The sequence below is a fragment of the Hypanus sabinus genome, chromosome 12 (genome assembly GCF_030144855.1).
Source record: "Hypanus sabinus isolate sHypSab1 chromosome 12, sHypSab1.hap1, whole genome shotgun sequence".
NCBI lineage: Eukaryota > Metazoa > Chordata > Chondrichthyes > Myliobatiformes > Dasyatidae > Hypanus > Hypanus sabinus.
In genome coordinates this window covers 57866293-57888889 of record NC_082717.1, presented here as the reverse complement: position 1 = coordinate 57888889, position 22597 = coordinate 57866293, and the positions used below count along the sequence as shown (strand labels likewise).

The 22597-nt window shown below is 40.6% G+C and overlaps 1 long non-coding RNA gene across 1 annotated transcript in view; it reads right to left on the bottom strand.

The window, feature by feature from the left end:
* Positions 1 to 17957, bottom strand: part of LOC132402497 (uncharacterized) — a 59421-nt gene extending 41464 nt beyond the window's left edge. Inside the window, exon 1 of the long non-coding RNA XR_009514930.1 lies at positions 17874 to 17957. This is a non-coding gene — a long non-coding RNA (uncharacterized LOC132402497). The remainder of the gene's footprint in view (positions 1 to 17873) is intronic.
* Positions 17958 to 22597: the final 4640 nt, after the last annotated feature.

Sequence of the window (22597 nt, the reverse complement as noted above, 5' to 3'; positions counted from 1 at the left end):
GGGAGTCAGTTTCAAATCCCAAGAGTGTTGATCCTCAATCTGCAGCTCAAGCACAGATGGCATCTCTAATTGTTTCTGCAAATTTTAATTATTGCTGGCAGTAAAGACTGTGACACATGTATGCAAAGTTAACCATGACAATGATTGTTTACCTGGAAGAAAATTGTATTCTATGGTTCCCTACACTGGACCAAATAATGGAGACTTAATAATTGGCTTACTTCTCTGCCAGACATCTAGCCAATCCCTATGGTTCATGGTTAGAAAGGCAAAACATAGTGTACATAGCTTCATCATCACCTGTCTTCATATGGATTTCTCAACATTCAAATAGAAATCCCTGACTTCAGTGAAGTAGGTTCATTAAGGATCCTTGCAAGAGAGCTGAGCTTAAAGTCTTCAGACCTGTAAAGTTGACAGCAGAAATACGTTTGCCAGCAGTGCATCAGCCAAGCTTGGACTGCTGTGATAGTGACTATCAGCAATGTATCCATAGACTCTGAACCTAGGCAGCCAGACAATATAAACTACTTGCAGGGTGCAGCATTGAGTCCAGAGCAAGCTCTTTGTACAGACCACTGACCTTGGGAAAATTAAGATGATATTACAAAAGCTATAGTTGCTGATCTTATTAATGCATTCATCTCTTAGCTGAGAAATGAATTATAGTGATTTTACTACAATAGTTCCTCCAGCTTGTGAAAGAGCAGGGTCCTTGGCAACTGACATACATTGAAGTAAATTGCCTTCCCATTCATTTCTGCTTTATTTCACATGTATTTTAATTTCTTCATTCAGGCTAGCATTTATCACACATCCCTAATTGTGCAGATGAAGGGGCTGGTGATCTACCTTGCACTCCATTTGGTCAAGATGCTCCCTCAGTGCTGTTGCCAGACCCAGTGACAATGGAGGCCTTGTGATATATTTTCAAGTTTTCAAATGGTGTTCAATCAGAGGGAGCCTGCAGCTGATGGTACACCCATGGGCCAACTACTTGCATCCTCCATGGTGATAACAGCTACAGTTTTGTGATTTAGGTGCTACCAGAGCACTGTTTGTAGATGGTACTGACTGCTACGACTGAGCAGCAGTGATAGGAGAAACAAATGTTTAGGATGTCGAATGGGCTGCCAAACAAGTGAGCTTCTTTGCTCTAGATGCTGATTTGTTTTCTGAGAGTTGCTGGAACTTCAGTCTTCCATGCAAGTAGAGATTGTTACGACAGACTTCTGTCTTGTGCCTTGTCGATGAAGGAAAGGTTCAAGAATATCAGGAGATGAATCACTCCTCTGAACTGTCCTTGAGTGACTACTTATATGATTGGAACAGCTGGATTCTAGTTAGTGATTATCAAAGTGCAAAAGGAATTTAATTCTTACTGATACAGATAGATCTCTATCATTGCTGATTGATCCATTTGTACTAATTGCACTGTCCACTTACTCATCAAGGTGGAAAGTTGAAGACTGAGGCACACCCTTATAGAAATATATATAATAGTGAGAGGCAGAGACATGATAGGTAGAGCCTTTCTTCCAGGATGGCGAATATTAGAGGGCATAGCTTTAAGATGAAAGGGAGAAAGTTTAAAGGAGATTTATGAGGTAGATACCTGGAATGCACAACCAGGGAAGGGATGGAAGCAGGTCTGATAGCAACAGTTGTGAGGCATTTAGACAGGCATATCAACAGGCAGGGAATCAAGGGATATGGACCACATGAAGGCAGCTTGAATAGGTTTAGATGAGCTCCATGAATAGGTTAGATGAGCTCCAAAAACCATGGCCTGAAAGACCCATTCTTGTTCAGTAACGTTCTATGTTCTCGGTTCCTTGGTACACTGGCCCATGTCCTCACCATCATGGCAGTGCCATTGAATGTGAAGACTCTCTCTTGTTGGTGATGGTCATTGACTGGCACTTTGGTGGTGTGAATGTTGCAGGCCAGTTATCACCCCATGCCAGAAGGTAGTCAAGGGCCATGTGCCTGGAGGCTTGAGTTGCTGAATTTGCTGAGGAGTGGTGAATAGGACTGAATATTGTAAAATCATTTTAGATGTTTCCAACTCTGACCTTATGAGGGATGAATCAGCTGAAGGTGACTAGGTGGAAGATACTGCCCTGAGGAACTCCAGCAATGATGTATTGAGGCTGGGATAATTGACCTCTGACATTCAAAAAACTGAAATCCAGCAATTCATGCCTGTGTGCACAGAGACTAGACAAAGGTCTGATCTAGTGATCTAGATTAAACAGCCTTGTGGCAGGTGAAGGTGTGGCTTGAAAAGTAATGATGGGAGGAGACGTATTAATAGCCTGAGGGATGACAACATTTGCACAGTCCACCAGAGCAGTGGCATTCCCCAGGAAGAACATAGGCTGTGACCCTGACCGCTACCCACCTCTGCATAACACCAGTCTGGTCCCTGATGACTATGGTGAGTTGCCACTGGACAGCGAACTGTTAATTTTTTATTCAAGAACTCTTTATCTAGATTTCCAAGAGAATTCAATAGGCCCTGCTACATGATAGATTAATGTTGAATACATGGGGTCAAGAAATAGAGATTTAAGTTAATAGGTAGAAGGATTAATTGAGACTTTGCAATAATTTTAGTCTGTTTAGGGATAGTCAACAAGGCTGCGTCAAGGGCAGGTCATGCCTTATGAACCTGATTGAATTCTTTGAGGATGTAACAAAACACATTGATGAAGATGGAGCAGTGGATGTAGTGTATATGGATTTCAGTAAGGCATTTAATAAGGTTCCCCATGCAAGGCTCATTCAGAAAGTAAGGAGGCGTGGGATCAAAGGAGAACTTGCTTTGTGGATCCAGAATTGGCTTGACAACAGAAGGCAAAGGGTGGCTATGGATGGTTCATATTCTACATGGAGGTCAGTGACCAGTGGTGTTCCACTGGGATCTGTTCTGTGACTCCTCCTCTTTTATTTGTTTATAAATGACCTGAATGAAGAAGTAGCCGGGTGGGTTAGTAAGTTTGCTGATGATACAAAAGTCGGGGATGTTGTGGATAGTCTAGAGGATTGTCAGAGGTTACACACAACATCAATAGGATGCAGAACTGGGCTGAGAAGTGGCTGATGGAGTTCAACCCAGATAAGTGTGAAATGGTTCTTTTGAAAGCAGAATATATTAATGGTAAGACTTCTGGCAGTGTGGAAGATCAGCAAGATGTGGTGTATTGGCTTTCATCAACTGTGGGATTGAGTTCAAGAGCTGTGAGGTAATGTTACAGCTACATAAGACCTCAGTTAGACCTCACTTGGAGTACTGTGTTCAGTTCAGGACACCTCATTACAGGAAGGATGTGGATACTATAGAGAGAGGGCAGAGGAGATTTACAAGGATTGGAGGGTGTACCTTATGAGAATAGGTTGAGTGAACTTGGCCTATTCTCCATGGAGCACTGGACCTGATAGGTGGTCTGATAGAGATGTATAAGATGATGAGAGGTATTGACGGTGTGGATAGCCAGAGCCTTTTTCCCAGGGCTGAAATGGCTAACATGAGGGCACATAGCTTTAAGGTGCTTGGAAATAGGTACAAGGGGGATGTCAGAAGTAAGTTCTTCATACAGAGAGTGGTGAGTGCGTGGAATGCCAGCAATGGTGGTGGAAGTAGATACAATACGGTCATTTAAGAGACTCTTAGATAGGTATATGGAGCTTAGAAAAACAGAAGGCTATGCAGTAGGGAAATTCTAGACAACCTCTAGAGTAAGTTACATGGTCGGCACAACCTGGTGGACTGAAGGGCCTGTACTGTGCTGTAGATTTTCTATGTTCCATGTTCTATTAATATACAAAGTAGAACATGGCCAGAGTGAATGCTTACCATTGTTGGATGGAGTGCTCCCTATGTGCAGATATACCTAAATCAAGGGACATATGGTAAATTTTCAGTAGACACCTACATTCAATAGGTGCTTGTTTTCAGAAGGTGCTTCTCTTTAGTTCAACTGCAGAAAATTGTGTTAGTGTGCATTTCCATTTGTGTGTGTGTCAATGTCATCAGGATCATCTGTACAAGGCTAGTACAGAGCTTGAAACAGAATGAAAATTTTAAAAATGTAGATATTAGAAATCTAAACAACAGAAAATGAAGGAGACTCTCAGCAGATCAGGATGCAACATGGGAAGAGAAATAGGGTTCCAATTTGAATACTGGTAAGGACTCAAAAGAGTTGTGCTAAGCTGCAAGGAGGGTGAGGGGCACAATGACGCTGGGGGTGGGGAATGTCTCTCATTGGTTAACATTTGTAAGATGTAGGCTTTCCTGGAATAGCCAGCATTTGTTGTCAACTTGTGTCTTGTACTGAATATCTTTGTTGATTATTTCAGGGAGGAGTTGAGTAAGACACAGTGTTGTGCGTGTGGAGTCACATGACAACCAGACCATTGAAGGGTGGCAGGTTTTCATCTCTGCAGTCTTTAATGATTCCAACAACTTTTTACAGCATTTGATTGATTTAATAGTTCAAATTATATCCTACTGATAGGTGCAATCTATTTTCCATTTGTCATCATGCTATATTTAATAAGTCATGTTACTTCAATTTCCCCCTTTCCTTCTCTTGCTTTTCCATCCATTTTATGTTCCACAATGTTTAATCAGCAGAGCAGTGGCCACGTTTCAATAATCCTGATAAAGTCTGGTTCTACGTGATATATTATTGCTTCTGCTTCCCTGTTCTGACACCAATATTGAGGACTTTTCTTTTACTTTTAACCTTCTCCTTTAATGCAGTGTTTTACCTGGTTGCTTATAATTTTTATTAGTGTGTCTGCCCTTTCTTCTGTTTTATTATTAAGCAAATATTTAAACTTTGTTTCATTCTCTCCTTTTGTTGAAAACTATCACCACTTCTCTGCTTACCCTGGTCCCGTTTTGGTTCAGGCAGATGTCAATAAATTCGGCAATGACCTGACCCAGCACCTAACCATTTTCATACACATTCTTTTAATTTCTCAAGATCATTTCTGCCAACTAGTTCCTACTTTTCTTTTACCCTCAAATGTGATTGCTATGTATTATCTTCCTTACTCTGATTCTCCCTTTAATTGTAGTTTGCTTTCAGTATTACCTCTCATTAAATCTTTTTTTCTTCCTTCCTTTATTAATTGGATTTGCACCATTTCTGACAATGCCTTGGAATAACTATCCGGCGCATCATAATGCCTGATTAATAGTATGTGTGCAAGGCAACACTACCTAATGTATGCCAGAGCATATATAACATGTGAACTCTTAGACAGAACTTTAGACTAGCCTCTAGCTACTTAGTTCAGGCTTTGTCAGTGTTCCAGGCTCAACTAAATAATCTATCAGCCTCACTAGTCCTCAAGCTGGGATATTGGTTTGTACTAATCCACTGGTGGGAACAGCAAACATTGAAAGTTAATGCCAGATTTGATTGCATTTAAAAGGAGAACATAAGTTAACTTTTTGGATGTAAACTTTGATGAAGGTTCCCCAGTTTTAATGATGCTGCATATATAAAGAGCATCTTTCAGCAGTGCTCCATGAGCTTGGGCTGTGCCAGCCCTGGTTGCCTTGCTGGCAAACCAGCTGTACACTGAGGTACAAAAATACTTTTCTGCTTAGACAGTTTGCAATGACTTCATGGCAAGCATGTAATGTAGTATACATGCAGTTAATGGCTTCTTGTTCATAGGTGAAACTTCTGCCCCTCTGGCAAATGGGAAGGAGATACATTTAATATAGACAGAGTAGTGTACTGAGAATTGGAAGCTGTTCTCAACATCTCCTCTCACAGCCAAAAAATGATCCTTTTACACACTGCTTAAAGCAGTAGTTTACCTTGATAGCCTTAGGCAGTGCTGTGTGTGCCCTGATTTGAGGGTACATTCAGGGTTACAGCAAGTAACTTATCACCATGACAACCTCCTTGGGAAATTTGCCTGAAGCTGAAAATGGTGAAATGATCTTGGAAAGCAGGACATGGCCTATGATGTGTACTATTCAACCTCTTCCTCTTCCCAGCTCTTCCACCTGTCCTTCCTCATCCTCTTGCCCTGCGGTGAGATGCAGTCCTACTAGGCCACTCAAATTGGAAAACAGTTAATTTCTGTATCTGATAGCTTCAGGATTACAAGAGCAGCCTGAACATTTCCTCTATACATTTGTGAAGCTCATAACTGCCCGTGAATAGAAATAGAATTACTATGAAGTTAAATCAGCAAAGAACAATATGTCAACCTGTAGCTCCTGAAAGATTTATTTAAATACTGCAGCAGAGAATGTGGTGAGAGGGAAGAGATGTTCCAGTAAGCAAGTTTAGTGCATTATTTCCAAAGTGGCAACAGAGGTTTAAATTCCATTTCGAGCATCACTTTGTATAATGACTCTCTTGCACATGTCGCCAAAGGGCAAGAGAAAATAGACAGCCTTTACCAAGATGGTTCCTCATGCACTTCCTATTGGAAGGGCATATGTGCATGTCAATCATTCACTTCTGGTTTGTAGGTGGTCTACAGCTGCCAATTGGTGATTGACTTCCCAGGTTATTCACAACGGATAAACCACGTCCATACAGCAAGACAATCACATGGAAGCTGAGACTTCAGAGTAGGTGTAATAGGATGCTCCCCATTTCTAGAAATAAAAATAGCATTCAAAACATTCATTCCAAGAATTCTGTAGACCATGTAGATATAGAGAGAGCACTGTACAGTTCTTAAACTTTTATTAAACAGATTTTTACAGAATTTCTTTACATTTGGGTTGCTTCTGATGGTGCTAAAGATCAAGGTAAAGTATGTTATTTAACAATTGCACTCATGTTGTATTCAGTCTTTCTTATTTTCTCTGAAGTTTGGTCTTGTTTCTTCACAGCTCATTGACTGCCTTTCTACAGCTAGGTTTCTTTACTAATGACTGGCGTGTTTGCTGAATTCCAAACTTGATCCATAGGATCTGTGGGGGAGGCTTTAATCTGAAGCGGTTTGTGGGTGAAACATTAAAGTGACCAAAATTCTATTCTGACTGGAAATCAGTCTTAATGTGTCCACATCCATCTATAATTGACACATTAAATGTAATCAACTCTAGGAAAGCAGATTGCTAAGTTAAACACGATATGTTGTCTTTGCAACAACATTTCAACCTACTTTCAAATATAATGACCTGCCTTCAAGCCCGTCACTGCGAATAACTCATAGCATTCTTTAAGGCTAATACAATAGCAATAAATGCTAGGTAGTCACAGTTGGTTTCTCACTTAGCATGTGGAGAAAGGTTGGTCCAACAGAAGAAACAGGTGGAAACTTCTACGTTCATTTATAGTTCAAAAGCAAACAAATGAAAACCAGTTAAGAGACTGGTCAAATATACTATGGTGAAGCAAAGTAACTGAACAATGCAAACTAATTGAATCAGGAGAGAAAAAAATAAAATATTTGGGTGAAGCTTAGAGCAAAAATCTGAATTAAGGTGACTGACCCATTGCATGGGATGGCGAATTCAGGCAACTAGAAGTCTAGGGTTGGCCTTGTGGACTGAACGATCACCGAAAGTGTATCTGGATTTCCCACATACTGAGCACCAACTAGGGCACACTAAACTGAAAAACTTGGAGTCTTGTGCTCAAACCTTTGCAAAGGGTATACTAAGCTGAGAAAATGTAGTGACTGGAAATTTTACAAAGTCATGCTAATGTGGTCCTGCACAGCATTCGTGAGGAAAGTACTAAATATATTTGCAATCCTTGTGCATCTTTGACTCATGCAATATGGCTTTCGATACTTTGTGCATCTGTAAAGCCATGTTCTTCCTTTCCAGTCACAAACAAGAGAAAATTTGCAGATGCTGGAAATCCAAGCAACACACACAAAATGCTGGAGGAACTCAGCAAGCCAGACAGCATCTATGGAAAAGAGTACAGTCGATATTTCAGGCCGAAACCCTTTGAAGGACTGTACTATTTTCCATAGATGCTGCCTGGTCTGCTGAGTTCCTCCAGTATTTTGTGTGCATTGTTTCTTCCTTTCCAATTGTTTCTAATCCCTTATTATTCCAACACAGCTGCTCAGAACATTGTGATACTCTTGTGTAATATTGTCCAGTATTAAAAGTCTGCAAAGGCTGTTCAAAGTGGTCTTTGGAAAAGAAAATAGTATAAGGGGTGCACATGGAAAAGTAGGGTAAAGTCAACGATTACCTACTGTTGCACTTTGAATGGCATCCCCACTTCCATGTCCCACTTTATCATTATCCCTCAGATAGGCAGTTCACATTTCACTATTACTTTCTGCTGCAGAAAACCATGATGTAGATCAGTCAGGTGCTCTGCATCTAAACCATCCATATGTATCCTATTGCCAAGTCCTGTACAGTCATGGTCAATGTCTCTGCCAACTCATTTCATTGCTGAAGCTGATGTTCTAAAGAAACAGCTCTTCAAACTGTTGAAGAAGATTCCACCTTGCCCTGTCACGTCAAGCTTTTCATCCATTCAGTGGTAGACAGGTAGAAAAAATGGCAGGTGGCAGGGAGCTGGACGAGATCAAAAACAAGAATTCAAAAGCAGAAATGTATGGAATAGTACAAATGCCAGTGTCATTTGAAAGAGGCAGCTTTAAATCCTAGGGACTAGCTCTTCAAGTTAGATTAAAAACTGAATCAAAGAGAGAAAGCAAAGCTGAAAGATTAAGTGATGGGGGTTTGTATCCAGTTCTAGTCTTTGTATTTTTTCTCTATACACATAAATGAATATGGATTTAAGCTTAAAGTTCAAGTTCAAGTTTACTAATCATTCAACTAGACATGAATACCAATGAAAACAGCCAAACAAAACAGTGTTACTCCGGGGCCAAGGTGCAAAACACAGTACCAACAGTCATCCATAGCACAAAGCTGCAGATGCTTTGAGATGGCACTACTAAATGCATGCAACAGCTAACCGGTAGTTCAACAGGCTAGAAGTTCAACTAAAACATTACTAATAACAATTTTCTGAAGTAAATTGTGGTAAACTATCACCACAATGGAGGAGCAAGTGGAGGTGTAGCTGATTTGAGGAGTTGATGAGGAAGAGGTTCAATGCCTGTCACCTAACCTGGCTGCGAGGTAGTATCTCTCCAAGCGCGGGGTGATTTGGTGAGATCAAGAACAGTTTTGGGCTGTGCAACTGAAGCTTGTCGCTGTGCTGGGATCTGGGTCTTAAAGCGAGGCACTACTCGGTGCTTGGACAATTTAAATGCCAGTCCAGACAGACTGGAAAGCCCGAATGTCTGGACCGGAGTTGAGGGTTGGGCTGATTTTGCTCGCTCTCTGTCAATGTTCATTTTTCTCTCTCTGTAGCACCAAAGATGCCAACTGCTCTGGTGGCTGTTGTCTCTGTGAGTTTCAGGGCTTTTTTACTACGCTAATATGATGAACTGACATCGAGGCTTGGGCCTACACTGGCTGATCCGAGCAGCAGATCTAAGGACTCAGTCTGGTTGGGAATGAGGTTGTTTGCTCCATGACATGTGTGTGTGTTTTTCCCTCTTTCTCAGCACAGTGGTTATTGTCTTTCTTTTTCTAAAATTGGGTTCTTCAGGTTTCTTGCTTTGTGGCTACCCATAAGCAAACAAATTTCAAGGTGTATAATTTATACATTCTTTGATAATAAATGCACTTTGTGTCTTTGAAGGCACATACAGCACTTATAAGATATCAGTAAAATTCAGTCACACAAAAAATATAGTCCAGGACTGTATTCTAACACAAAACAACTTGACTTCTGCCAAGCGAAAACTGGGGGCAGCACTGACCCCAACCTGGAAGCCATGCCACACCACCTCTAGCGGAGAGCACCGATTCCTGCCCCTCTCTTCTGCATACTGGTGACACCAAAGCTTGAGGCTGAGTCCTCTGTGACCTAGGCCACACAGTTCTCCCATGTTCCCATCCGCCCCTGCTGTTCGCTAATGAAGCAGTGAATCAGTCTTGTAGGATTCCACATTAACAATGTCCAACAGGGACTTGCAATCACAAGAAAAGCAACTAAGATGATCACAATTACTTTGATTGTCAGTTGCCTGATGGTTAGTAAGAATGTTCTCAGCTACAGAATGGTATCAATGGTTCAGTTATATTGGCATAAAGTAGAGAATGGAATTCAATCTAAAGGTGTATGAGATCACGTAGGGAAAACAGTTATTCAAAAAATATGTTATAAATAGTCATGTATGAAGATATGTAGAAGAGGAATTTTGGAATATATATCTGCAAATCCATGAAGGAAGCAAACTAAGTAGTTAAGATGTCACACAAGGTATTTACCCGAATTAGACAGCAGATCTGGGAGGTCACATTAGAAATGCATGAAACATCTGACAGACTGTGGTCAAAGCGTTTGTACGGACTGATTACTCCAGCAAAGGAAGGGTGTGATAGAAGTAGAGAAGGTCCTGTGGAAACTGAGAGGGATAGGGTTAGTGTTGGAGAGTTATAGACTTGTGGAGTGTCCAACTACCCTAGGATTTGTTAATTTAGAGAAAAGAAAACTGAGGGAAGATTAAATTGAGGGATAAAGAATTATTAGAGGTCTCAATATGACAAACAGAAAAGCCCTGCCTTTCATAGCTGACAGGTAAGATTAGGGCCAGCTGAAGAATAATCACTAAAGCAACATGGGACAGAAAGGCTGGTGGATGTTGAAATTCACTCCACCTTTAAAGTGTAGGCTATAGACATCCAGGAAGTAGGATTAACCTAAAGTCCCTTTTGACTACCATGACACAATGGGCTGAATGGCTTCCTTGCATGCTGTAAAATTTCATAATCTAAGGACATTCACTTGTACTGCCTTTTATCATCTATAAAGCACTATGGTGGATGCATATTTCTCCACTCTTCGGCCCTGCTCTACAACTTCAGTCTTATTTTCAGCCTCCAGCTTGTGAGTACATTGAGTGTTGCCATACTGGACATCTGGCAGAAAGTAAACTTTCACACCTCTGAGTCACAAAGAGTTAATACGCTTCTCATCATATGGGGGAGTGGAGAGTCTTGTGCCAGAAACTGTAGGTTTCACCCCCTGGTTAGTTTTGAATCTCAGCTGGAAGCAAAGAGGGAGGGAACCTATCGTCACCACATGACTCTATACCAACCAGTCAGAGGCAACTATTCATATGATCTGGAAGTGTACTTGGCCAATTGCCTACCTGGGTGATTAGAAACAGACATATAGCGTGGATTAACAGCAGAGGAAAAGAATAAAAATGGAGAAATGCACAAATAGTTCAGAAAATCAAATCTATGCATTTATATAAGAAATGTTTTCCTTATTTAAATACATAGATGAAATCCACATAATGTAATTCAAATTTCCTGATGTTCCAACCTGTAATAATATATCACTGTGAATATAAAACCCCCGTGCGTCGAGTTCTGTTCAGCATTGAATGGATTGCTTCATTGCAAGCCTGAAAAATGTTAAAGTCCTCGGATGCTCTGCGCTGTGAGTAATCTCCTGGAGTCCTGTCCAAAAATAATCTGGTAAAAATGTGGACAGAGAACTGTAGACCTCTGCTCTCCCTGAACATATGCAGCTCTGATCAGTCTGGTATTTCAAGAAAACAAGGTCCTGAACCCTAATCCTCAGACACAAAACAAAGCACACTTCACAGCTGTGATGCACAGCAACTATCAGCTACGAGGCCTGAGTGTGTCCCACGACAATGCCTCCTTTATCATCCTGAGGACAAATAACTAGACAGCAATATTTTCTGCTTGAATGAACCAAGCTTCTCTCACAACTCATGACTGAAGGAAAAACTGGACTGAGAGAGAATGTTTGTTAAGTGATTATTCTAATTTACTAGCTGATGTAAATTTAAATGAACTGACGCGAATGCAGACATGAACAGAGCCACCGTCAGAGGAAAACAGCAAGCTAAACACACCAATATTGTTTGAGAAGCCACTTGGCAAGGATTGGGAATGTCAAGGGCTCCATATGCACAAAGCATAACCAGTACACAAATACTTACAGTGAGAAAATATTTTCTTATGTTCTGAACTGAATGGGATGTGTCTTGCTTATGTATTCTGATTGTATTATTTTAATATACAACAATAGATAAACTACTTAACATAGCTAATACATCATAATATTGATTCCACAATATTTGTTCTACTTATATACTTGAATCTCTTAAGAAGGCAATTATTAGTTGCAAGTTTTTTTGAATTTATATTTAGCCATTGTTTGCTATAAATAGGGCATGGTTTTCCTCCTCCTTCCACATTAGTCAGAGAATGGTAAGGGTGTTGGCCACACTTGTCTGTTGCCATCTTCACAAGGCATATACCATTATCAAATTCACACCTTATTATCATATTTATGGTGAGCTGCAAGTGAATTATTTTTGTCACCTCATCCTTGAAAGAACGAGAAAGAGCAAAACTGTAACTTCAAAAACACATGCACTCTCAGTGTAAGTTCACTTCTCCATTGCTGGTCCCTGTGAAGAGAACCCTTAATAATGTATTTTGTCTTCCCCTTCATTTCTTCATTTTTGAAGTGCTGTGTCATCAGGTAGCATGTGGAATTACTTATGAGCTGATAAGTACTGCATTGAATTACTTTAAGAAGTATTGGGGGCTTCAGTGGTGCTAACTTTTTATTGAAGACTTACAATGAATCTCTGTGCTGACATCATATGGAAGGTTATGGGTCAAACACTGGCAAATGGAACTAGCTGAGATGGTTAGCAAGAACTTGTTGGGCTGAATGGCCTGTTGCCTTGCTGTATGACTGAATATGACTTGTCAAAATACTCAGTTCATCTACATATTTGCATACAAATACTCCACACTGTTTTCAAACTTTGAAAGTACATTTCACATTAACGATGGGTTTTATCAGAAATGTTATTTTCCTATATATGTTTGTGTCTCTGGTGTAGATGTTATTTCTTGACTTGGTGAATGCCTGATATCCTGACATAATTTACTGCTGATTTATCTCTCCTCTTCGGTGGTAGGTTCTCTATGCACCTTTGGAATAAATTTTTCATCATACATTTCCTCAGTACATTCCATTATATACCCTGCTGCAATTAGTTGGTTAATACGGACGTGTTTTACTTTTCTTTCAATTCAGACAAGATATCAGTTAGTACTGGAGAATTGTACCATCACATCCATATTCCACTTTGCATATTGTACTTTTTTTTGTCAGGCTTAATTAGCTTATTTTCTTAAATGGCTTGAGTTTTATTTTGTCTCTATGGAAATTGTGATTGTTCTTCATTTCATCTACTTTCTCCCTGCTTTCTCTTCCAGCTAGGGTGTAGAGAACCCAAGTTTGTTTAGGAATCTCCAAACAATCAACAGATATACTGAAGTAAATCCTGTGATGAGAATGACATAGTGTAGGAAACATGAATATTAAATTAGCTAAACAACAATTCAAGGTTAATCTGAACTGCCTCAGAAACATCTCTTCAAAGCTTCCTTCAATTTGCATGCAGAACTCTCAGTTGCACCATGAGGGGCTGGATTGTAAAAGGGAATTAGTAAACCTTTGATACCAAAACTGTGTTGAAGCAAATACAGCGTAAATGAGTTCTATTACCTGACATCAGTTCATGACATATGGGAGTTGTGAAAATCTCAACCCCTCAATTGTATGTTCTGGTGTGCTGAATGATATCACGTCAAAATTTGATCAACTTGGAATGAGAGATGATCATCTTCTTTATCTTTATCTTTCTGGCAAAATCTGGCAAATTTCTGTATCTCTTTCTAGCAGCCACTTTCACTTTTGAAGGTTGATCTTCAGAAGACGTGTGAGGGAAAAGCTGGCCAAAGTCCGTTGGAAGGGGACCCTTGCTGGGATGGCAGGACGGCAGCAATGGCTGGAGTCTCTGGGAGTAATTTTGAAAATGCAAGATCATTTAATCCCAAAGAAGAAGCAGGAAGCAACTGAGGAAGATAAAGCAACTGTGGCTGACAAGAAAAGTCACAGACAATATAAAAACAAAAGAGAGGGCATACAATATAGCAAAAACTAGCAGGGGGCTAGAGGATTACTTTTAAAGACCATAAGAAGTTGTTAAAAACCAACCGAAGGCAACTAAAAAAGCAGTAAGGGAAGAAATTATGAAATATTAAGGTAAAAAAGGAAGCCAAAAATTTTCTCAAATATATAAAGGATAAAAGAGAGGCAAGAGTGGACATCAGGACACTAGAAAATGATGCTGGGGAGGTTGTAATGGGGAACAAAGAAATATCAAATGAACTGAGTGTGGTGAACTACATATACCTGTCTGGACACGCCCCTTGCTGACTGCTCCTGTGGCTCCTCCCACAGACCCCAGGTATAAAGGCGATTGAGGCCTGAGCCCGGCTTTCAGTCTCCAGGATGTAGTATGGTGGTCAACTACTGCTTGTTCTTTCTTCCAGTCAAAAAAAGCTGATATCTCGCCTTCACGTCTCAGAGAGAGTTATTGATGGTGCATCACTGAGTAAATATTTTGCATCAACATTCACTGTGGAAGACACCAACAAAATGACGAAAAGTGTGTCAGGGAGCAGAAATGAGTGTAGTTGCTATTACTAAAGAGAAGATGTGTGGGAAGCTGAAACATCTTCTGGACCAGATGGTCTACACTCCACTGTTCTGAAAGAGGTAGCTGAAGAGAATGTGGAGGCATTACTAATGATTTTTCAAGAATCACTAGATTCTGGAATAGTTCTGGAGGACTGGAATATTGTAAATATCACTCTATTCTTTAAAAAGGGAGTGAGACAAAAAACAAGAAATTATAAGCAATTTAGGCTGATTTCAGTAAGATCTTAGAGTCCATTATTAACATTGAGGTTTCAGGGTGCTCGAAAGTACCTGATAAAATAGCCCAAAGTCAGCATGATTTCCTTAAGGGGAGAGCTTGCCTGCCAAATCTGTTGCAACAGGCAGGATACACAAAGGAGAGTCAGTGGATGTTGTTTTCTTGAGTTTTCAGAAGGCCTTTGATAAGATTCTGTACATAAGGCTGCGAAACAAGATAGGAGCCCATGGTTTTATAGGAAAGATACATGCATGGTTAAAAGATTAGCTGACTAGCAGAAGGCAAAGTGTGGGATTATACGGTGTCTTTTCTGGCGGGCTGGTGATTTGCAGGCATCAGTGTTGGGTCTGCTACTTTTCCCGGTATATGCCAATGATCTGGATAACAGAATTGATGGTTTTGTGGCCAAGTTCGCAGATGATACAATGATAGGTGGAGGAGCAGGTACTATTAAGGAAGCAGGGAGTCTGCAGAAAGACTTGGACAGGTTGGGGGAATGGGTGAAGAAGTAGCAGATGGAATACATTGTAGGGAAGTGTATAGTCATGCACTTTGGTAGAAGGAGTAAGACATAGATTATTTTCTAAATTTGGAGAGAATTCAGAAAGAACTTGAGAGTCCTAGTGTAGGAATCCTTAAAGTTTAACATGCAAGTTGAGTACATAATGAGGAGGACAAATGCAATGCTAAGTAGTTGATCACAGAGTGAGTTGGAGACAGTCCCTTGTTTAAAAACATAGTGGAGCCTGTTGAGACTTATCTGCTGAATGGTGATTGTTAGGGTGATTAGTAACTTAACAAGGGCCAATAAAAAGAAGGGAGGTGTAATTGGGACAACCATTATTGGAGTGGGCCAGGGTTAGGGGCTTTAGCTCAACAGGTTTTGATGAGAACTAAGGCTACTGAGTTGTTTGGAATCATTTATTTGATTTTAGAACCTGAGCTTAAGTAGATGGAGCTCAAGGTAGAGTATAAAAACTGAAGGCAGGATAGTAGTTAAGGCAATGGAAGATGTGGGATTGGAGTGTACCTAACAGTTTGTGTGATGATGACATCTGCAGGAAGTGCACCCAACTTTGGCTCCTGACTGACAAAGTCAAGAAATAGAGCTGGAGCTGGATGTGCTCAGGACTCAGGATGTTCCAGGAAACAGGAAACATTATTGATGAAACTTTTACTGAGGTGGATTGCCCAGAGTGTGGGCTTCATATAGTAGATGGGTGACCACTGGGATAATTAAGTAGTGTAAGCAGTTAGTGCAGGGTTTTCCTGGGGCCATTCCCCTTAGCAACAAGTACACCCTTTTGGTGACATTTCAGGGCATAGCAGCAGCCATCAGGTCAGTAGCATTGTGGCTGGCTTTGAGGCTCAGCAGAGAAGGGTAAAGTCAGGTAGAGTGATATTGATAGGATATAATTAGGTGTATGGACAGGAGGCTTTGTAGCTGCAAAACAAACAGCAGGATGGTGTTGACTCCCAGGTGCTAGGGTCAAGGATGTCTCAGAATATTGTCACGAGGGAAGGTAAGCAGCCAGTGGTCATGGTGCACATTGGCACCCATGACATGTGTAGAAAAGGGAAGCATAGTATAGAGAGTTAGGAAAGAGGCTGAAGAACAGTATCTTCAAAGTAGTACTCTCTGGTACGAAACAGCACATTCTGATGCCTTCCCCATCATTTTGGGATATTTTAGTGATAAAGTCACTAAACAATTGTTATCAACAAATCACCTGTGGTACCAGAGGAAATAACACATTTGATATTAGTGCAATAGTAATCCAGAGTGCTTACTGTGCCACATTTTGGCAAGTCTGATCATTTGGCTGTACTTCTACTCCCTGCGTAAAGGCAGTGACTGCAGCATCAGTAGCGAGGACCAAGAAGGTATGGACCTTACGGGACTGCTTTGAATCAGTGGAGTAAACTGTATTCTGGGAGTCTGGATGAGTTTGTCACAGTTGTCACTGACTTCATTAAAACCTGTGAGGATGAGTGTGAGCCTACGACAATTTCCTGCACATACCCAAACCAAATGACGTGGATAAACCAGGAGGTTTGTAGTCTGTTGAGGGCTAGATCTGTGACATTTAAGTCTGGCAACTCATGTCTTTATAAGAAAACTAGGTATGACTTGTATAGGGCTATTTCAAGAGCCAAGAAACAATTCCGAGAGAGGTTGGAGGTGATATTGGATGCACATCAACTCTGGCAGGAGTTGCAGGCCATTACTTCCTACAAAGCAAAACCCAACATCATGAAGGCAGCGATGCTTCACTCCCAGATGAGCTCAATGCCTTTCATGATTGCTTTGAAAGGGGGAATAAAACTACAGCTATGATCATACCCCCAGCATCTAGTGACCCTGTGGTCTCTGTCTTGGAGGTCGACAACAGGCTACCTTAATGACTATCGTCCAATTGCACTCACATGAGATGCTTTGAGAGGTTGGTCATGGCTAGAATTACCACGTCTCAAGAAGGACCTGTACTCACAGCAATTTGCCTATTGCCACAATAGGTCTACAGCAGATGGAATCTCAATGGTTCTCCCTGCGGCCCTGGATAACCTGGACAATTCAAATGCCTATGTCAGGATGCTGCTTGTAGACTATAGCTCAGAATTTAACACTGTTGTTCCTACAGACCTGATCAAAAAGCTATAGAACCTAAGCTGCTGTACCTCCCTCGGCAACTGGATCATCGGCTTCCTAACTGGAATGCCATAATCTGTGCGGATTGGAAGTAAAATCTCCTCCTCACTGACAATTGACACTGGTGCACCTCAGGGGTGTGTGCTTAGCCCACTGCTCTACTCTCTCTACATCAATGACTGTGTGACTAGGCATAGCTCAAATTCCATCTATAAATTTGATTATGATGATATGACCATTGTTGGTAGAATCTCAGATGGTGTCAAAAGGGTGTAAAAGAGCAAGATATACCAGTTAGTTGAGTGGAGTCGCAGCAACAACCTTGCATTGAACATCTGTAAGACCAAAGAACTGATTATGGACTTCAGAAAGGGTAAGATGAGGCAATACAAACCAATACTCATTGAGGGTTCAGAAGTGGTGAGAGTGAGCCTGGATGTTCCTGGATGTCAATATGAGGACCTCATCTGGATGCAACATATTGATACGGCTAGAAAGAAGGCAAAGATTGTGGCTATATTTCATTAGGAGTTTGAGGAGATTTCATTTGTCAACTAAAACATGCCAAAACTTCTACAAATGCACCACGGAGAGCTTTCTGACAGACTGCATCACCGTTTACTATGGGTGTGGGGGGGGGGGGAGGAGCTACTGCACAAAATTGAAATAAATTGCAGAAACCTGTAAAATTAGTCGGCTCCATCATGGGTAGCAACCTCCATAGGATCCAAGACATCTTCAAGGAGCAGTGCCAAACAGTGGAGTGGTCTCAGCAGCAACCTTGCACTCAACATTAGTAAGACGAAAGAGCTGATTGTGGGCTTCAGTAAGGGTAAGACAAGGGGACATAAGCCAATCCTCATAGAGGGATCAGCAATTTCAAGTTCCTGGGTATTTAGATCTCTAACGACCTAAACTGGTTCCAAAATATTGATGCAGCTATAAAGAAGGTAAGACAGCATTGAATGGCATTGAACTGTTGCTGCTAAGTTAGCGAATTTCACAACATGTGTTGGTGATAATAAACCTGATTCTGATTCTGAAATTTCATGATAAACGCCTTTGATATTAAACTTGATTCTGGATTACTCCCAGTGCCACTTGTTCGTCAGGACAGGAATAGGGTCATGGTACTGATGAATGGGTGTCTGAGAAACTGGTGCAGAGGGTAGAGTTTTAGGTTATTGGATAACTGGAACCCTTACTGGCGTAGGGGTGACATTTATAAGAGGGATGGGTTGCGCCTAAACTGGAGGGGAACCAACCTCTTGCCGGGATAGTAGTTTGTGTTACTCGGATGGGCTTAAGCTAGTTTGGCACGGAAATGGGAACCAGAGCACCAGGTCAGAGAGTAGAGAGTTGGTAAGGAAAATAGATGTCAGGGCCAGTAAAAAACAGACAGGAGAAAAGCAATAGATACAATGGGACAGATAGTTTTAAGTATCTGTATTTCAGTGCTAGGAGTATTTGGGTAAGGGGTAAACGTGATGAACTTAGAGCATGGATCTATGGAACTATGATTCTGTGGCTGTTTTAGCAGCTTGGTTTAGAGAGGTTCAGAGATTGGTGTTTAATATTCCATGCTTTAGAAAAGATCAAGAGGGAGAGAGGAGAAGGGGGAGTTGCACTACAAATCAGGGACAATATCTCAGCTGCACTCAGAGGGCACATAATGGAGGGCTCGTCAACTGAGTAGAACTCAAAAATAGGAAATGTGCAGTCACTCTGATGGGTTTATACTACAATGCCACTGGGACATTGAGGAACAGATATGCAGGCAGATTAAGGAAAGATATAAAAACAATAGAGTTATTATATAGGGGGATTTCAACTTCCCTAATATAAACTAGGACCTTCTTAGTGCAAATGGTTTAGATCGGACAGAATTTATTAGACACATCCAGCTTGGTTTCTTAAATCAATACGTAGATAGTTCAACAAGAGGAGGGGTTGTACTGGACTTGGTGTTGGGTAATGAGCCTGGCCAGGTGACTGACCTTTCAGTAGAATGACATTGATCACAATTCCTTAAGTTTTAAGATAACTCCATACAAGGATAAGTATGTACCTTGTGGGAGAGTATCAAATTGGAACAAGACAAATTATGAGCTCATCAGGGAGAGTTAATTGGGAAGAGATGATTTTGGAGATGTAGAGGTTGTTTAATGACCAACTGCACAGAAAACAGGAAGGCATGTATGTTCCAGTACGAAGGAAGAAAAAGGATGGCAAGGTAAGAGAAACTTGGATGTTGAGAGGTAATGAATTTAGTCAAAAAGGAAAGGTATGTAAAGCTTAAGAAGCTAGAATCAAACAAAGTTTCTGAGAATTATAAAGAAGCCAGAAAAGAACTTAATAGCATATTAGGAAAACCAGGAGGGCCTATGAAAAGTCCTTGACAAGTAGGATTAAAGAGAATCCCAAACCATTTCATACATACGTCAAAAGCAAGAGGATATTTATGGACAGGGTAGGAACACTCAGCAATAAAAGGGGGGAAATTTTCTTGGATGCAGTGGATGTGGGTGAGGCCTTTAATGAGTACTTTACATCAGTACTTACCAAGGAGAAGGACATGGAGGATCGAGAATCAGTGTTGAATACATTGATGTGATTGGGTACTTTGAAGTAAAGGAGGAGGTAGTTTTAGGTCCCTTAAACAGTATTAGGTTGGATAAGTCCCCAGGGCCTAATGGGATATACCCCAGGTTATTGAGAGAGGCAAGATAAGATATTATCGGGGACTAGAAAATATCCTTGTGTCCCATCTAGACATGGGTAAGGCCCTGGAGGACTGGTGAGTAGCTAATGTTGTTCCATTATTCAAGAAGGGAACCGGAGATAATCCCGGAAAATACAGACTGGAGAGTCTCACAGCAGTGGTAGAGAAGTTATTGGAGAGAATTCTTAGGGATAGGATTTGTAAGAATTTAGAAAACCATGGCCAAATCAAGGAGATCCAGCATGGGAAAATTATGTCTTATTAACTTGATTGAGTTTTTTGACAAGGGTGATTGATGAAGGTAGAGCTGTGGATGTTGTCTATGTGGATTTTAGTCAAGCAGTTGACAAGATCCCTCATGGGAGGTTCATCCAGAAAATTAAGATACACGGGATCTATAGTGAATTGGCTGTTTGGAGTCAGGGTTAGTTTTCTCATAGAAAACAGAGGGTAGTGATCGAAGGGACTTTTCTTGCTGGAGATCTGTGATTAGTGGTGTTCCACAGGGATCTGTATTGGGACCTCTGCTGTTTGTAATGTATATACATGACTTAGATAAAAATATAGATGGGTGGATTAGTAAGTCTGCAGATGATATGAAGATCGGTGGTATTATGAGGTTATTATAAGAAGGATCCTGAAGCTTTGGAGAGGATGCAGAAGAAGTTTTCCAGGATGTTCCTTGGATTAGAGGGAATGTGCTATCATGTGAGCTTGGGCTAACTTGGTTTTCTCTGGAGTGGTGGAGGCTGAGATGTGAGGGGCCAGTTTTGCCAGTTTTTTACACCGAGTGTGGTGTTGCCTGGAATGCACTGCCTGGGGTGCTGGTAGAAGCATAAACATGAGAAATTTTTAAGAGGCTTTTAGATAGGTGCATGAAAGTGAGGAAAATGGAGGGATTTGGGCATTGGGTAGGCAGAAGAAACGAGTTTAGTTATCCATTTGATTACTTATTTAATTAGATTGCCACAGCTTTGTGGTTTGAAGGGCCTGTTCCTGTCCATACCGTTCAATGTTCTATGTTCATTTAGTGAGGTCTATAATATAAAAAGCAAGGATATAATCTTGAGACTTAATAAGGCATTGGTGAAACCACATTTGGAGTATTGAAAGCAGTTCTGGACCCTATATCTATGGAGGAATGTACTGGTATTGAAGAGGGTTCAGAAGATGTTGCAAGAATGATCTCAGATTATGAGAGTTCACATACAAGGAGCATTTGATGGAGCTGGTCATGTACTTGATGGAGTTTAGAAGGATTAGAGGAAATCTCATTAAAACTTACTGAATATTGAAAGACTTGGATAGAACGGGCATGGAGAGGATGTTTCCAGTAGTGGGAGAGTCTAGAACAAGAGGGCATAGACTCAAAAGGAAAGAACATCCCTTTGGAATGGAAATGAGGAGGAACTTCTATTGCTAGAGTGTGGAGAATCTGTAGATTTTATTGTTACAGATGGCTGTAGAGGTCAATTTATTGACTATATGTAAAGTGAATTTTAATAGGTTCCATGATTAGTGGGAGTGTCAAAGTTTTCAGGAAGAAGACAGAAGAATAGAGTTGTGAAGGAAAACTAATCAGCAATGTTTGAATGGCAGAGCCGACTTGGGTCAAATTCTGAATTCTGTTCCTAAGTCTTATGGTCTTTAGTTGCACTTCTCTGCACTTTTTATCAGAATATACTCATTGACAACAAACCTTTACTAATATTTAGCAAAAATGCAAAGATTCTGGCACTGGTTTTCAATCTACAGTGCTGGAATATTGTGATGACTTAAGGCACTGGGGATGAATTCTTTGTCCCAACATCAGGCATTCTTGCTCAGTGGACAGCTTGAAGCCTCCAGCAGCAAGTTCACATTTTAACTCGTATCCAGTATGGTGATGTTATGCTCACAGGCTGTTGTCAAAGGAGAATTGTTCTTGATTGGCGCAGTGATTCTTGCAGTTGTGACATGAAGTTTTATCTAATAGTTGAAAGGTATAGTTTGTGTACTTGTTAACTATGCTAGAATTTTCATGTAAATGCATTTACAAACATGAATATACAGCATCATAATTGACACTAAACACCATTCTTAAATTGACCTTTAATTTCCTTAGTCACTCTTTTACTGGTAAATTCTCTTTCTCCTTGTAGTTAGCATGGCTATCAGCAATTTCTATTAGCAATAATTCATTTTATTTGACCTCATTCACACATTAACTATGCCTTGAGATTAAATATGCTTCTTGTCAATGGTTGAATATCCTTCTGCAAAAGAAAAACCATCTATTCCAGTATTAAACTCTTCTCTACTGACTGGCCATGTGATTGTGCCTTGACCTTAAAATCTTGCTTTTTGACATGTATGGAGGATACTATACTTGTCGATAACTGACCATCTCAATTTAC